The following is a 16356-nucleotide window of genomic DNA, read 5'->3' on the forward strand; positions in this document are numbered from 1 at the left end:
AGGCAGGCGTTCAGGCGGGCCGCACAGGGCGGGCGGAGGAGGGCTGAGGAGCGGCGGGCGCCTGGCCTGGAGAGAGGCGCAGAGCAGGCTCTTGGGGCGCCCAGCGGCAGCCGCGGACGTCTACGGCCATACCACCCTGAACGCGCCCGATCTCGTCTGATCTCGGAAGCTAAGCAGGGTCGGGCCTGGTTAGTACTTGGATGGGAGACCGCCTGGGAATACCGGGTGCTGTAGGCTTTTTTTTCTTCGGCCTTCCTGTCCGTCCCTTTGCCGCCAACACCCCCCTCGCCCAACGCGGCGGCGGCGGCGGCGGCGGCGGCGGCGGCGGCGGTGCCCTCCGGACCACCCCTGCCATGGCCCCCGCCCCGCCGGGACCACCGCAGGGCGCCGCGGGGCACCGAGGGCGCCCGCTGCACGGGCAGGACGCCACTACATACACCACACACCTCCTCTTCCTCCCAGCCCTTCAACGACGCCCACCCGCATCCTAGCCGGCCGCGCGTCCCAGGGGGCCGAGGGGGCCGAGGGGGCCCGAAGCGGCCCAGGGAGGGGACGGGGCGACAGCCGGAACCTCGGGGCTGGGGCGCGGGGGGGCGGTGCGGTCGCTGGGGGGAGACGGGTGGGGGCTGGATCCCGTCCTCGCAGGCCTGCGAGGCCCTCCGTGGGGCCGAGGGGGGGGTGGTTGGGGGCCGGGGGCCGGGGGCCGGGCCTGCCTGCGGGCCCTCCTCGCCCCGCCCCAGGCCCCGCCCCCAGGCCCGCCCCCAGCCCCTAGCAATTCCCTGGCACCGCCCCCAGCGACCAAGCCACCCAGCCACCCGCAACACCCCCCCCACCTTCGGCCCGGGCCCGCCTGCACCTTCTCTCCGAAGGACATGCCCTCCGTCCCCCGCGGACCACCGTCCCTTCGGCCCTCAGCCCCGGGGTCCACGCTCCGCGTGCCCAGGACACCAACCAGATGGCCCGACCGCCGGGGGCCTCAGGCCCCCCGTTGGCGCCGGGCTCCGCGCTCCGTGACCCCGCGACAGCCAAGACCACGGCGACGCGGGGGCGGCCGGCACCCAGGCCCAAAGAGCCGCTCGGGACACAGCAAGACACACCACAGACACTCGCTCCGCGCCTGGGCCAGGGCGCCGCGCACGCACGCAGGCACACGGCCCCGCGGCGGTTCGGCTGATGGGCAGGAATGGGAGCGGAACGGCATCCCTGACACCGTGGCTGCGGGGCCTGCGGCTGCCAGGGCTCCTGACGCAGCTCCAGGGCCTGCGCCCCTCCGGCGGGGTGGCTGCCTCGCCCCCACAGGCCGTGTGGCCCAGCTCCGAGTGCCTGTGTCCTCCTTCCGTCTGTCTGTGTGTGTGTGTGTCGTGGGCACCTGTGTCTGTGTCCCTGCCTGTGCGACGATGGGGTCCGGCGGCGCGGGCGGCCCCGGCTTGGCTTTGAGCCAGGCGGGCTGAAGGACAGGAGAGGCCAGGGGCCGGCCGGCGCCGGCCCCGGCCCGCGGCACACCCCCCCACCCCCCCGCAGCCCCCAGCCCCCAGCGAGCGGCCCGATGTGGGGCGGCGTGCCATCCGGGGAGCCGAGCGGCGGCGACGAGCCCGACAGGCCGGGGACGGGAGCGCGCCCGGGCTCCCGCGACAGACTCGGCTCCGGGGTGCGGGACGCGTCTTGGCCCCCACCCCCCGGCCCGGGCAGGCGCCCTCCGCCACCCCGGGCGCGGCGCGGGAGGCGGTCAGTCCATCAGTCGGGCCGGCAGGCGAGCATGCAGGCAGGCAGGCAGGCGTTCAGGCGGGCCGCACAGGGCGGGCGGAGGAGGGCTGAGGAGCGGCGGGCGCCTGGCCTGGAGAGAGGCGCAGAGCAGGCTCTTGGGGCGCCCAGCGGCAGCCGCGGACGTCTACGGCCATACCACCCTGAACGCGCCCGATCTCGTCTGATCTCGGAAGCTAAGCAGGGTCGGGCCTGGTTAGTACTTGGATGGGAGACCGCCTGGGAATACCGGGTGCTGTAGGCTTTTTTTTCTTCGGCCTTCCTGTCCGTCCCTTTGCCGCCAACACCCCCCTCGCCCAACGCGGCGGCGGCGGCGGTGCCCTCCGGACCACCCCTGCCATGGCCCCCGCCCCGCCGGGACCACCGCAGGGCGCCGCGGGGCACCGAGGGCGCCCGCTGCACGGGCAGGACGCCACTACATACACCACACACCTCCTCTTCCTCCCAGCCCTTCAACGACGCCCACCCGCATCCTAGCCGGCCGCGCGTCCCAGGGGGCCGAGGGGGCCGAGGGGGCCCGAAGCGGCCCAGGGAGGGGACGGGGCGACAGCCGGAACCTCGGGGCTGGGGCGCGGGGGGGCGGTGCGGTCGCTGGGGGGAGACGGGTGGGGGCTGGATCCCGTCCTCGCAGGCCTGCGAGGCCCTCCGTGGGGCCAAGGGGGGGGTGGTTGGGGGCCGGGGGCCGGGGGCCGGGCCTGCCTGCGGGCCCTCCTCGCCCCGCCCCAGGCCCCGCCCCAGGCCCCGCCCCCAGGCCCGCCCCCAGCCCCTAGCAATTCCCTGGCACCGCCCCCAGCGACCAAGCCACCCAGCCACCCGCAACACCCCCCCCACCTTCGGCCCGGGCCCGCCTGCACCTTCTCTCCGAAGGACATGCCCTCCGTCCCCCGCGGACCACCGTCCCTTCGGCCCTCAGCCCCGGGGTCCACGCTCCGCGTGCCCAGGACACCAACCAGATGGCCCGACCGCCGGGGGCCTCAGGCCCCCCGTTGGCGCCGGGCTCCGCGCTCCGTGACCCCGCGACAGCCAAGACCACGGCGACGCGGGGGCGGCCGGCACCCAGGCCCAAAGAGCCGCTCGGGACACAGCAAGACACACCACAGACACTCGCTCCGCGCCTGGGCCAGGGCGCCGCGCACGCACGCAGGCACACGGCCCCGCGGCGGTTCGGCTGATGGGCAGGAATGGGAGCGGAACGGCATCCCTGACACCGTGGCTGCGGGGCCTGCGGCTGCCAGGGCTCCTGACGCAGCTCCAGGGCCTGCGCCCCTCCGGCGGGGTGGCTGCCTCGCCCCCACAGGCCGTGTGGCCCAGCTCCGAGTGCCTGTGTCCTCCTTCCGTCTGTCTGTGTGTGTGTGTGTCGTGGGCACCCGTGTCTGTGTCCCTGCCTGTGCGACGATGGGGTCCGGCGGCGCGGGCGGCCCCGGCTTGGCTTTGAGCCAGGCGGGCTGAAGGACAGGAGAGGCCAGGGGCCGGCCGGCGCCGGCCCCGGCCCGCGGCACACCCCCCCACCCCCCCGCAGCCCCCAGCCCCCAGCGAGCGGCCCGATGTGGGGCGGCGTGCCATCCGGGGAGCCGAGCGGCGGCGACGAGCCCGACAGGCCGGGGACGGGAGCGCGCCCGGGCTCCCGCGACAGACTCGGCTCCGGGGTGCGGGACGCGTCTTGGCCCCCACCCCCCGGCCCGGGCAGGCGCCCTCCGCCACCCCGGGCGCGGCGCGGGAGGCGGTCAGTCCATCAGTCGGGCCGGCAGGCGAGCATGCAGGCAGGCAGGCAGGCAGGCGTTCAGGCGGGCCGCACAGGGCGGGCGGAGGAGGGCTGAGGAGCGGCGGGCGCCTGGCCTGGAGAGAGGCGCAGAGCAGGCTCTTGGGGCGCCCAGCGGCAGCCGCGGACGTCTACGGCCATACCACCCTGAACGCGCCCGATCTCGTCTGATCTCGGAAGCTAAGCAGGGTCGGGCCTGGTTAGTACTTGGATGGGAGACCGCCTGGGAATACCGGGTGCTGTAGGCTTTTTTTTCTTCGGCCTTCCTGTCCGTCCCTTTGCCGCCAACACCCCCCTCGCCCAACGCGGCGGCGGCGGCGGCGGCGGCGGCGGCGGCGGTGCCCTCCGGACCACCCCTGCCATGGCCCCCGCCCCGCCGGGACCACCGCAGGGCGCCGCGGGGCACCGAGGGCGTCCGCTGCACGGGCAGGACGCCACTACATACACCACACACCTCCTCTTCCTCCCAGCCCTTCAACGACGCCCACCCGCATCCTAGCCGGCCGCGCGTCCCAGGGGGCCGAGGGGGCCGAGGGGGCCCGAAGCGGCCCAGGGAGGGGACGGGGCGACAGCCGGAACCTCGGGGCTGGGGCGCGGGGGGGCGGTGCGGTCGCTGGGGGGAGACGGGTGGGGGCTGGATCCCGTCCTCGCAGGCCTGCGAGGCCCTCCGTGGGGCCGAGGGGGGGGTGGTCGGGGGCCGGGGGCCTGGGGCCGGGCCTGCCTGCGGGCCCTCCTCGCCCCGCCCCAGGCCCCGCCCCCAGGCCCGCCCCCAGCCCCTAGCAATTCCCTGGCACCGCCCCCAGCGACCAAGCCACCCAGCCACCCGCAACACCCCCCCCACCTTCGGCCCGGGCCCGCCTGCACCTTCTCTCCGAAGGACATGCCCTCCGTCCCCCGCGGACCACCGTCCCTTCGGCCCTCAGCCCCGGGGTCCACGCTCCGCGTGCCCAGGACACCAACCAGATGGCCCGACCGCCGGGGGCCTCAGGCCCCCCGTTGGCGCCGGGCTCCGCGCTCCGTGACCCCGCGACAGCCAAGACCACGGCGACGCGGGGGCGGCCGGCACCCAGGCCCAAAGAGCCGCTCGGGACACAGCAAGACACACCACAGACACTCGCTCCGCGCCTGGGCCAGGGCGCCGCGCACGCACGCAGGCACACGGCCCCGCGGCGGTTCGGCTGATGGGCAGGAATGGGAGCGGAACGGCATCCCTGACACCGTGGCTGCGGGGCCTGCGGCTGCCAGGGCTCCTGACGCAGCTCCAGGGCCTGCGCCCCTCCGGCGGGGTGGCTGCCTCGCCCCCACAGGCCGTGTGGCCCAGCTCCGAGTGCCTGTGTCCTCCTTCCGTCTGTCTGTGTGTGTGTGTGTCGTGGGCACCCGTGTCTGTGTCCCTGCCTGTGCGACGATGGGGTCCGGCGGCGCGGGCGGCCCCGGCTTGGCTTTGAGCCAGGCGGGCTGAAGGACAGGAGAGGCCAGGGGCCGGCCGGCGCCGGCCCCGGCCCGCGGCACACCCCCCCACCCCCCCGCAGCCCCCAGCCCCCAGCGAGCGGCCCGATGTGGGGCGGCGTGCCATCCGGGGAGCCGAGCGGCGGCGACGAGCCCGACAGGCCGGGGACGGGAGCGCGCCCGGGCTCCCGCGACAGACTCGGCTCCGGGGTGCGGGACGCGTCTTGGCCCCCACCCCCCGGCCCGGGCAGGCGCCCTCCGCCACCCCGGGCGCGGCGCGGGAGGCGGTCAGTCCATCAGTCGGGCCGGCAGGCGAGCATGCAGGCAGGCAGGCAGGCAGGCGTTCAGGCGGGCCGCACAGGGCGGGCGGAGGAGGGCTGAGGAGCGGCGGGCGCCTGGCCTGGAGAGAGGCGCAGAGCAGGCTCTTGGGGCGCCCAGCGGCAGCCGCGGACGTCTACGGCCATACCACCCTGAACGCGCCCGATCTCGTCTGATCTCGGAAGCTAAGCAGGGTCGGGCCTGGTTAGTACTTGGATGGGAGACCGCCTGGGAATACCGGGTGCTGTAGGCTTTTTTTTCTTCGGCCTTCCTGTCCGTCCCTTTGCCGCCAACACCCCCCTCGCCCAACGCGGCGGCGGCGGCGGCGGCGGCGGCGGCGGCGGTGCCCTCCGGACCACCCCTGCCATGGCCCCCGCCCCGCCGGGACCACCGCAGGGCGCCGCGGGGCACCGAGGGCGTCCGCTGCACGGGCAGGACGCCACTACATACACCACACACCTCCTCTTCCTCCCAGCCCTTCAACGACGCCCACCCGCATCCTAGCCGGCCGCGCGTCCCAGGGGGCCGAGGGGGCCGAGGGGGCCCGAAGCGGCCCAGGGAGGGGACGGGGCGACAGCCGGAACCTCGGGGCTGGGGCGCGGGGGGGCGGTGCGGTCGCTGGGGGGAGACGGGTGGGGGCTGGATCCCGTCCTCGCAGGCCTGCGAGGCCCTCCGTGGGGCCGAGGGGGGGGTGGTTGGGGGCCGGGGGCCGGGGGCCGGGCCTGCCTGCGGGCCCTCCTCGCCCCGCCCCAGGCCCCGCCCCCAGGCCCGCCCCCAGCCCCTAGCAATTCCCTGGCACCGCCCCCAGCGACCAAGCCACCCAGCCACCCGCAACACCCCCCCCACCTTCGGCCCGGGCCCGCCTGCACCTTCTCTCCGAAGGACATGCCCTCCGTCCCCCGCGGACCACCGTCCCTTCGGCCCTCAGCCCCGGGGTCCACGCTCCGCGTGCCCAGGACACCAACCAGATGGCCCGACCGCCGGGGGCCTCAGGCCCCCCGTTGGCGCCGGGCTCCGCGCTCCGTGACCCCGCGACAGCCAAGACCACGGCGACGCGGGGGCGGCCGGCACCCAGGCCCAAAGAGCCGCTCGGGACACAGCAAGACACACCACAGACACTCGCTCCGCGCCTGGGCCAGGGCGCCGCGCACGCACGCAGGCACACGGCCCCGCGGCGGTTCGGCTGATGGGCAGGAATGGGAGCGGAACGGCATCCCTGACACCGTGGCTGCGGGGCCTGCGGCTGCCAGGGCTCCTGACGCAGCTCCAGGGCCTGCGCCCCTCCGGCGGGGTGGCTGCCTCGCCCCCACAGGCCGTGTGGCCCAGCTCCGAGTGCCTGTGTCCTCCTTCCGTCTGTCTGTGTGTGTGTGTGTGTGTCGTGGGCACCTGTGTCTGTGTCCCTGCCTGTGCGACGATGGGGTCCGGCGGCGCGGGCGGCCCCGGCTTGGCTTTGAGCCAGGCGGGCTGAAGGACAGGAGAGGCCAGGGGCCGGCCGGCGCCGGCCCCGGCCCGCGGCACACCCCCCCACCCCCCCGCAGCCCCCAGCCCCCAGCGAGCGGCCCGATGTGGGGCGGCGTGCCATCCGGGGAGCCGAGCGGCGGCGACGAGCCCGACAGGCCGGGGACGGGAGCGCGCCCGGGCTCCCGCGACAGACTCGGCTCCGGGGTGCGGGACGCGTCTTGGCCCCCACCCCCCGGCCCGGGCAGGCGCCCTCCGCCACCCCGGGCGCGGCGCGGGAGGCGGTCAGTCCATCAGTCGGGCCGGCAGGCGAGCATGCAGGCAGGCAGGCAGGCGTTCAGGCGGGCCGCACAGGGCGGGCGGAGGAGGGCTGAGGAGCGGCGGGCGCCTGGCCTGGAGAGAGGCGCAGAGCAGGCTCTTGGGGCGCCCAGCGGCAGCCGCGGACGTCTACGGCCATACCACCCTGAACGCGCCCGATCTCGTCTGATCTCGGAAGCTAAGCAGGGTCGGGCCTGGTTAGTACTTGGATGGGAGACCGCCTGGGAATACCGGGTGCTGTAGGCTTTTTTTTCTTCGGCCTTCCTGTCCGTCCCTTTGCCGCCAACACCCCCCTCGCCCAACGCGGCGGCGGCGGCGGCGGCGGCGGCGGCGGCGGCGGTGCCCTCCGGACCACCCCTGCCATGGCCCCCGCCCCGCCGGGACCACCGCAGGGCGCCGCGGGGCACCGAGGGCGCCCGCTGCACGGGCAGGACGCCACTACATACACCACACACCTCCTCTTCCTCCCAGCCCTTCAACGACGCCCACCCGCATCCTAGCCGGCCGCGCGTCCCAGGGGGCCGAGGGGGCCGAGGGGGCCCGAAGCGGCCCAGGGAGGGGACGGGGCGACAGCCGGAACCTCGGGGCTGGGGCGCGGGGGGGCGGTGCGGTCGCTGGGGGGAGACGGGTGGGGGCTGGATCCCGTCCTCGCAGGCCTGCGAGGCCCTCCGTGGGGCCGAGGGGGGGGTGGTTGGGGGCCGGGGGCCGGGGGCCGGGCCTGCCTGCGGGCCCTCCTCGCCCCGCCCCAGGCCCCGCCCCCAGGCCCGCCCCCAGCCCCTAGCAATTCCCTGGCACCGCCCCCAGCGACCAAGCCACCCAGCCACCCGCAACACCCCCCCCACCTTCGGCCCGGGCCCGCCTGCACCTTCTCTCCGAAGGACATGCCCTCCGTCCCCCGCGGACCACCGTCCCTTCGGCCCTCAGCCCCGGGGTCCACGCTCCGCGTGCCCAGGACACCAACCAGATGGCCCGACCGCCGGGGGCCTCAGGCCCCCCGTTGGCGCCGGGCTCCGCGCTCCGTGACCCCGCGACAGCCAAGACCACGGCGACGCGGGGGCGGCCGGCACCCAGGCCCAAAGAGCCGCTCGGGACACAGCAAGACACACCACAGACACTCGCTCCGCGCCTGGGCCAGGGCGCCGCGCACGCACGCAGGCACACGGCCCCGCGGCGGTTCGGCTGATGGGCAGGAATGGGAGCGGAACGGCATCCCTGACACCGTGGCTGCGGGGCCTGCGGCTGCCAGGGCTCCTGACGCAGCTCCAGGGCCTGCGCCCCTCCGGCGGGGTGGCTGCCTCGCCCCCACAGGCCGTGTGGCCCAGCTCCGAGTGCCTGTGTCCTCCTTCCGTCTGTCTGTGTGTGTGTGTGTGTGTCGTGGGCACCTGTGTCTGTGTCCCTGCCTGTGCGACGATGGGGTCCGGCGGCGCGGGCGGCCCCGGCTTGGCTTTGAGCCAGGCGGGCTGAAGGACAGGAGAGGCCAGGGGCCGGCCGGCGCCGGCCCCGGCCCGCGGCACACCCCCCCACCCCCCCGCAGCCCCCAGCCCCCAGCGAGCGGCCCGATGTGGGGCGGCGTGCCATCCGGGGAGCCGAGCGGCGGCGACGAGCCCGACAGGCCGGGGACGGGAGCGCGCCCGGGCTCCCGCGACAGACTCGGCTCCGGGGTGCGGGACGCGTCTTGGCCCCCACCCCCCGGCCCGGGCAGGCGCCCTCCGCCACCCCGGGCGCGGCGCGGGAGGCGGTCAGTCCATCAGTCGGGCCGGCAGGCGAGCATGCAGGCAGGCAGGCAGGCGTTCAGGCGGGCCGCACAGGGCGGGCGGAGGAGGGCTGAGGAGCGGCGGGCGCCTGGCCTGGAGAGAGGCGCAGAGCAGGCTCTTGGGGCGCCCAGCGGCAGCCGCGGACGTCTACGGCCATACCACCCTGAACGCGCCCGATCTCGTCTGATCTCGGAAGCTAAGCAGGGTCGGGCCTGGTTAGTACTTGGATGGGAGACCGCCTGGGAATACCGGGTGCTGTAGGCTTTTTTTTCTTCGGCCTTCCTGTCCGTCCCTTTGCCGCCAACACCCCCCTCGCCCAACGCGGCGGCGGCGGCGGCGGCGGCGGCGGCGGCGGCGGTGCCCTCCGGACCACCCCTGCCATGGCCCCCGCCCCGCCGGGACCACCGCAGGGCGCCGCGGGGCACCGAGGGCGCCCGCTGCACGGGCAGGACGCCACTACATACACCACACACCTCCTCTTCCTCCCAGCCCTTCAACGACGCCCACCCGCATCCTAGCCGGCCGCGCGTCCCAGGGGGCCGAGGGGGCCGAGGGGGCCCGAAGCGGCCCAGGGAGGGGACGGGGCGACAGCCGGAACCTCGGGGCTGGGGCGCGGGGGGGCGGTGCGGTCGCTGGGGGGAGACGGGTGGGGGCTGGATCCCGTCCTCGCAGGCCTGCGAGGCCCTCCGTGGGGCCGAGGGGGGGGTGGTTGGGGGCCGGGGGCCGGGGGCCGGGCCTGCCTGCGGGCCCTCCTCGCCCCGCCCCAGGCCCCGCCCCCAGGCCCGCCCCCAGCCCCTAGCAATTCCCTGGCACCGCCCCCAGCGACCAAGCCACCCAGCCACCCGCAACACCCCCCCCACCTTCGGCCCGGGCCCGCCTGCACCTTCTCTCCGAAGGACATGCCCTCCGTCCCCCGCGGACCACCGTCCCTTCGGCCCTCAGCCCCGGGGTCCACGCTCCGCGTGCCCAGGACACCAACCAGATGGCCCGACCGCCGGGGGCCTCAGGCCCCCCGTTGGCGCCGGGCTCCGCGCTCCGTGACCCCGCGACAGCCAAGACCACGGCGACGCGGGGGCGGCCGGCACCCAGGCCCAAAGAGCCGCTCGGGACACAGCAAGACACACCACAGACACTCGCTCCGCGCCTGGGCCAGGGCGCCGCGCACGCACGCAGGCACACGGCCCCGCGGCGGTTCGGCTGATGGGCAGGAATGGGAGCGGAACGGCATCCCTGACACCGTGGCTGCGGGGCCTGCGGCTGCCAGGGCTCCTGACGCAGCTCCAGGGCCTGCGCCCCTCCGGCGGGGTGGCTGCCTCGCCCCCACAGGCCGTGTGGCCCAGCTCCGAGTGCCTGTGTCCTCCTTCCGTCTGTCTGTGTGTGTGTGTGTCGTGGGCACCTGTGTCTGTGTCCCTGCCTGTGCGACGATGGGGTCCGGCGGCGCGGGCGGCCCCGGCTTGGCTTTGAGCCAGGCGGGCTGAAGGACAGGAGAGGCCAGGGGCCGGCCGGCGCCGGCCCCGGCCCGCGGCACACCCCCCCACCCCCCCGCAGCCCCCAGCCCCCAGCGAGCGGCCCGATGTGGGGCGGCGTGCCATCCGGGGAGCCGAGCGGCGGCGACGAGCCCGACAGGCCGGGGACGGGAGCGCGCCCGGGCTCCCGCGACAGACTCGGCTCCGGGGTGCGGGACGCGTCTTGGCCCCCACCCCCCGGCCCGGGCAGGCGCCCTCCGCCACCCCGGGCGCGGCGCGGGAGGCGGTCAGTCCATCAGTCGGGCCGGCAGGCGAGCATGCAGGCAGGCAGGCAGGCGTTCAGGCGGGCCGCACAGGGCGGGCGGAGGAGGGCTGAGGAGCGGCGGGCGCCTGGCCTGGAGAGAGGCGCAGAGCAGGCTCTTGGGGCGCCCAGCGGCAGCCGCGGACGTCTACGGCCATACCACCCTGAACGCGCCCGATCTCGTCTGATCTCGGAAGCTAAGCAGGGTCGGGCCTGGTTAGTACTTGGATGGGAGACCGCCTGGGAATACCGGGTGCTGTAGGCTTTTTTTTCTTCGGCCTTCCTGTCCGTCCCTTTGCCGCCAACACCCCCCTCGCCCAACGCAGCGGCGGCGGCGGCGGCGGCGGCGGCGGCGGTGCCCTCCGACCACCCCTGCCATGGCCCCCGCCCCGCCGGGACCACCGCAGGGCGCCGCGGGGCACCGAGGGCGCCCGCTGCACGGGCAGGACGCCACTACATACACCACACACCTCCTCTTCCTCCCAGCCCTTCAACGACGCCCACCCGCATCCTAGCCGGCCGCGCGTCCCAGGGGGCCGAGGGGGCCGAGGGGGCCCGAAGCGGCCCAGGGAGGGGACGGGGCGACAGCCGGAACCTCGGGGCTGGGGCGCGGGGGGGCGGTGCGGTCGCTGGGGGGAGACGGGTGGGGGCTGGATCCCGTCCTCGCAGGCCTGCGAGGCCCTCCGTGGGGCCGAGGGGGGGGTGGTCGGGGGCCGGGGGCCTGGGGCCGGGCCTGCCTGCGGGCCCTCCTCGCCCCGCCCCAGGCCCCGCCCCCAGGCCCGCCCCCAGCCCCTAGCAATTCCCTGGCACCGCCCCCAGCGACCAAGCCACCCAGCCACCCGCAACACCCCCCCCACCTTCGGCCCGGGCCCGCCTGCACCTTCTCTCCGAAGGACATGCCCTCCGTCCCCCGCGGACCACCGTCCCTTCGGCCCTCAGCCCCGGGGTCCACGCTCCGCGTGCCCAGGACACCAACCAGATGGCCCGACCGCCGGGGGCCTCAGGCCCCCCGTTGGCGCCGGGCTCCGCGCTCCGTGACCCCGCGACAGCCAAGACCACGGCGACGCGGGGGCGGCCGGCACCCAGGCCCAAAGAGCCGCTCGGGACACAGCAAGACACACCACAGACACTCGCTCCGCGCCTGGGCCAGGGCGCCGCGCACGCACGCAGGCACACGGCCCCGCGGCGGTTCGGCTGATGGGCAGGAATGGGAGCGGAACGGCATCCCTGACACCGTGGCTGCGGGGCCTGCGGCTGCCAGGGCTCCTGACGCAGCTCCAGGGCCTGCGCCCCTCCGGCGGGGTGGCTGCCTCGCCCCCACAGGCCGTGTGGCCCAGCTCCGAGTGCCTGTGTCCTCCTTCCGTCTGTCTGTGTGTGTGTGTGTCGTGGGCACCCGTGTCTGTGTCCCTGCCTGTGCGACGATGGGGTCCGGCGGCGCGGGCGGCCCCGGCTTGGCTTTGAGCCAGGCGGGCTGAAGGACAGGAGAGGCCAGGGGCCGGCCGGCGCCGGCCCCGGCCCGCGGCACACCCCCCCACCCCCCCGCAGCCCCCAGCCCCCAGCGAGCGGCCCGATGTGGGGCGGCGTGCCATCCGGGGAGCCGAGCGGCGGCGACGAGCCCGACAGGCCGGGGACGGGAGCGCGCCCGGGCTCCCGCGACAGACTCGGCTCCGGGGTGCGGGACGCGTCTTGGCCCCCACCCCCCGGCCCGGGCAGGCGCCCTCCGCCACCCCGGGCGCGGCGCGGGAGGCGGTCAGTCCATCAGTCGGGCCGGCAGGCGAGCATGCAGGCAGGCAGGCAGGCAGGCGTTCAGGCGGGCCGCACAGGGCGGGCGGAGGAGGGCTGAGGAGCGGCGGGCGCCTGGCCTGGAGAGAGGCGCAGAGCAGGCTCTTGGGGCGCCCAGCGGCAGCCGCGGACGTCTACGGCCATACCACCCTGAACGCGCCCGATCTCGTCTGATCTCGGAAGCTAAGCAGGGTCGGGCCTGGTTAGTACTTGGATGGGAGACCGCCTGGGAATACCGGGTGCTGTAGGCTTTTTTTTCTTCGGCCTTCCTGTCCGTCCCTTTGCCGCCAACACCCCCCTCGCCCAACGCGGCGGCGGCGGCGGCGGCGGCGGCGGCGGCGGTGCCCTCCGGACCACCCCTGCCATGGCCCCCGCCCCGCCGGGACCACCGCAGGGCGCCGCGGGGCACCGAGGGCGTCCGCTGCACGGGCAGGACGCCACTACATACACCACACACCTCCTCTTCCTCCCAGCCCTTCAACGACGCCCACCCGCATCCTAGCCGGCCGCGCGTCCCAGGGGGCCGAGGGGGCCGAGGGGGCCCGAAGCGGCCCAGGGAGGGGACGGGGCGACAGCCGGAACCTCGGGGCTGGGGCGCGGGGGGGCGGTGCGGTCGCTGGGGGGAGACGGGTGGGGGCTGGATCCCGTCCTCGCAGGCCTGCGAGGCCCTCCGTGGGGCCGAGGGGGGGGTGGTTGGGGGCCGGGGGCCGGGGGCCGGGCCTGCCTGCGGGCCCTCCTCGCCCCGCCCCAGGCCCCGCCCCCAGGCCCGCCCCCAGCCCCTAGCAATTCCCTGGCACCGCCCCCAGCGACCAAGCCACCCAGCCACCCGCAACACCCCCCCCACCTTCGGCCCGGGCCCGCCTGCACCTTCTCTCCGAAGGACATGCCCTCCGTCCCCCGCGGACCACCGTCCCTTCGGCCCTCAGCCCCGGGGTCCACGCTCCGCGTGCCCAGGACACCAACCAGATGGCCCGACCGCCGGGGGCCTCAGGCCCCCCGTTGGCGCCGGGCTCCGCGCTCCGTGACCCCGCGACAGCCAAGACCACGGCGACGCGGGGGCGGCCGGCACCCAGGCCCAAAGAGCCGCTCGGGACACAGCAAGACACACCACAGACACTCGCTCCGCGCCTGGGCCAGGGCGCCGCGCACGCACGCAGGCACACGGCCCCGCGGCGGTTCGGCTGATGGGCAGGAATGGGAGCGGAACGGCATCCCTGACACCGTGGCTGCGGGGCCTGCGGCTGCCAGGGCTCCTGACGCAGCTCCAGGGCCTGCGCCCCTCCGGCGGGGTGGCTGCCTCGCCCCCACAGGCCGTGTGGCCCAGCTCCGAGTGCCTGTGTCCTCCTTCCGTCTGTCTGTGTGTGTGTGTGTGTGTCGTGGGCACCCGTGTCTGTGTCCCTGCCTGTGCGACGATGGGGTCCGGCGGCGCGGGCGGCCCCGGCTTGGCTTTGAGCCAGGCGGGCTGAAGGACAGGAGAGGCCAGGGGCCGGCCGGCGCCGGCCCCGGCCCGCGGCACACCCCCCCACCCCCCCGCAGCCCCCAGCCCCCAGCGAGCGGCCCGATGTGGGGCGGCGTGCCATCCGGGGAGCCGAGCGGCGGCGACGAGCCCGACAGGCCGGGGACGGGAGCGCGCCCGGGCTCCCGCGACAGACTCGGCTCCGGGGTGCGGGACGCGTCTTGGCCCCCACCCCCCGGCCCGGGCAGGCGCCCTCCGCCACCCCGGGCGCGGCGCGGGAGGCGGTCAGTCCATCAGTCGGGCCGGCAGGCGAGCATGCAGGCAGGCAGGCAGGCGTTCAGGCGGGCCGCACAGGGCGGGCGGAGGAGGGCTGAGGAGCGGCGGGCGCCTGGCCTGGAGAGAGGCGCAGAGCAGGCTCTTGGGGCGCCCAGCGGCAGCCGCGGACGTCTACGGCCATACCACCCTGAACGCGCCCGATCTCGTCTGATCTCGGAAGCTAAGCAGGGTCGGGCCTGGTTAGTACTTGGATGGGAGACCGCCTGGGAATACCGGGTGCTGTAGGCTTTTTTTTCTTCGGCCTTCTTGTCCGTCCCTTTGCCGCCAACACCCCCCTCGCCCAACGCGGCGGCGGCGGCGGCGGCGGCGGCGGCGGCGGCGGTGCCCTCCGGACCACCCCTGCCATGGCCCCCGCCCCGCCGGGACCACCGCAGGGCGCCGCGGGGCACCGAGGGCGCCCGCTGCACGGGCAGGACGCCACTACATACACCACACACCTCCTCTTCCTCCCAGCCCTTCAACGACGCCCACCCGCATCCTAGCCGGCCGCGCGTCCCAGGGGGCCGAGGGGGCCGAGGGGGCCCGAAGCGGCCCAGGGAGGGGACGGGGCGACAGCCGGAACCTCGGGGCTGGGGCGCGGGGGGGCGGTGCGGTCGCTGGGGGGAGACGGGTGGGGGCTGGATCCCGTCCTCGCAGGCCTGCGAGGCCCTCCGTGGGGCCGAGGGGGGGGTGGTTGGGGGCCGGGGGCCGGGGGCCGGGCCTGCCTGCGGGCCCTCCTCGCCCCGCCCCAGGCCCCGCCCCCAGGCCCGCCCCCAGCCCCTAGCAATTCCCTGGCACCGCCCCCAGCGACCAAGCCACCCAGCCACCCGCAACACCCCCCCCACCTTCGGCCCGGGCCCGCCTGCACCTTCTCTCCGAAGGACATGCCCTCCGTCCCCCGCGGACCACCGTCCCTTCGGCCCTCAGCCCCGGGGTCCACGCTCCGCGTGCCCAGGACACCAACCAGATGGCCCGACCGCCGGGGGCCTCAGGCCCCCCGTTGGCGCCGGGCTCCGCGCTCCGTGACCCCGCGACAGCCAAGACCACGGCGACGCGGGGGCGGCCGGCACCCAGGCCCAAAGAGCCGCTCGGGACACAGCAAGACACACCACAGACACTCGCTCCGCGCCTGGGCCAGGGCGCCGCGCACGCACGCAGGCACACGGCCCCGCGGCGGTTCGGCTGATGGGCAGGAATGGGAGCGGAACGGCATCCCTGACACCGTGGCTGCGGGGCCTGCGGCTGCCAGGGCTCCTGACGCAGCTCCAGGGCCTGCGCCCCTCCGGCGGGGTGGCTGCCTCGCCCCCACAGGCCGTGTGGCCCAGCTCCGAGTGCCTGTGTCCTCCTTCCGTCTGTCTGTGTGTGTGTGTGTGTGTCGTGGGCACCCGTGTCTGTGTCCCTGCCTGTGCGACGATGGGGTCCGGCGGCGCGGGCGGCCCCGGCTTGGCTTTGAGCCAGGCGGGCTGAAGGACAGGAGAGGCCAGGGGCCGGCCGGCGCCGGCCCCGGCCCGCGGCACACCCCCCCACCCCCCCGCAGCCCCCAGCCCCCAGCGAGCGGCCCGATGTGGGGCGGCGTGCCATCCGGGGAGCCGAGCGGCGGCGACGAGCCCGACAGGCCGGGGACGGGAGCGCGCCCGGGCTCCCGCGACAGACTCGGCTCCGGGGTGCGGGACGCGTCTTGGCCCCCACCCCCCGGCCCGGGCAGGCGCCCTCCGCCACCCCGGGCGCGGCGCGGGAGGCGGTCAGTCCATCAGTCGGGCCGGCAGGCGAGCATGCAGGCAGGCAGGCAGGCGTTCAGGCGGGCCGCACAGGGCGGGCGGAGGAGGGCTGAGGAGCGGCGGGCGCCTGGCCTGGAGAGAGGCGCAGAGCAGGCTCTTGGGGCGCCCAGCGGCAGCCGCGGACGTCTACGGCCATACCACCCTGAACGCGCCCGATCTCGTCTGATCTCGGAAGCTAAGCAGGGTCGGGCCTGGTTAGTACTTGGATGGGAGACCGCCTGGGAATACCGGGTGCTGTAGGCTTTTTTTTCTTCGGCCTTCCTGTCCGTCCCTTTGCCGCCAACACCCCCCTCGCCCAACGCGGCGGCGGCGGCGGCGGCGGCGGCGGCGGCGGCGGTGCCCTCCGGACCACCCCTGCCATGGCCCCCGCCCCGCCGGGACCACCGCAGGGCGCCGCGGGGCACCGAGGGCGCCCGCTGCACGGGCAGGACGCCACTACATACA

The 16356-nt window shown here is 76.4% G+C and overlaps 10 non-coding genes across 10 annotated transcripts; all 10 read left to right on the forward strand.

The window, feature by feature from the left end:
* Window positions 1–118: 118 nt before the first annotated feature.
* On the forward strand, window positions 119–237 carry LOC140629261 (5S ribosomal RNA). Its single transcript, XR_012027098.1, has one exon. It is a non-coding gene; the product is annotated as a 5S ribosomal RNA (ribosomal RNA).
* Window positions 238–1886: 1649 nt separating this feature from the next.
* Window positions 1887–2005, forward strand: LOC140629262 (5S ribosomal RNA). Its single transcript, XR_012027099.1, has one exon. It is a non-coding gene; the product is annotated as a 5S ribosomal RNA (ribosomal RNA).
* Window positions 2006–3649: 1644 nt separating this feature from the next.
* On the forward strand, window positions 3650–3768 carry LOC140629263 (5S ribosomal RNA). The gene has a single exon (XR_012027100.1). It is a non-coding gene; the product is annotated as a 5S ribosomal RNA (ribosomal RNA).
* A 1650-nt stretch (window positions 3769–5418) lies between these two features.
* On the forward strand, window positions 5419–5537 carry LOC140629264 (5S ribosomal RNA). The gene has a single exon (XR_012027101.1). It is a non-coding gene; the product is annotated as a 5S ribosomal RNA (ribosomal RNA).
* A 1650-nt stretch (window positions 5538–7187) lies between these two features.
* On the forward strand, window positions 7188–7306 carry LOC140629265 (5S ribosomal RNA). The gene has a single exon (XR_012027102.1). It is a non-coding gene; the product is annotated as a 5S ribosomal RNA (ribosomal RNA).
* Window positions 7307–8959: 1653 nt separating this feature from the next.
* Window positions 8960–9078, forward strand: LOC140629267 (5S ribosomal RNA). The gene has a single exon (XR_012027104.1). It is a non-coding gene; the product is annotated as a 5S ribosomal RNA (ribosomal RNA).
* A 1649-nt stretch (window positions 9079–10727) lies between these two features.
* LOC140629268 (5S ribosomal RNA) lies at window positions 10728–10846 on the forward strand. Its single transcript, XR_012027105.1, has one exon. It is a non-coding gene; the product is annotated as a 5S ribosomal RNA (ribosomal RNA).
* Window positions 10847–12495: 1649 nt separating this feature from the next.
* Window positions 12496–12614, forward strand: LOC140629269 (5S ribosomal RNA). The gene has a single exon (XR_012027106.1). It is a non-coding gene; the product is annotated as a 5S ribosomal RNA (ribosomal RNA).
* A 1650-nt stretch (window positions 12615–14264) lies between these two features.
* On the forward strand, window positions 14265–14383 carry LOC140629270 (5S ribosomal RNA). The gene has a single exon (XR_012027107.1). It is a non-coding gene; the product is annotated as a 5S ribosomal RNA (ribosomal RNA).
* A 1653-nt stretch (window positions 14384–16036) lies between these two features.
* Window positions 16037–16155, forward strand: LOC140629271 (5S ribosomal RNA). The gene has a single exon (XR_012027108.1). It is a non-coding gene; the product is annotated as a 5S ribosomal RNA (ribosomal RNA).
* The last annotated feature ends 201 nt before the right edge of the window (window positions 16156–16356 follow it).

This window comes from Canis lupus (assembly GCF_048164855.1).
Source record: "Canis lupus baileyi chromosome 4 unlocalized genomic scaffold, mCanLup2.hap1 SUPER_4_unloc_1, whole genome shotgun sequence".
In the NCBI taxonomy this organism is placed as follows: Eukaryota; Metazoa; Chordata; class Mammalia; order Carnivora; family Canidae; genus Canis; species Canis lupus.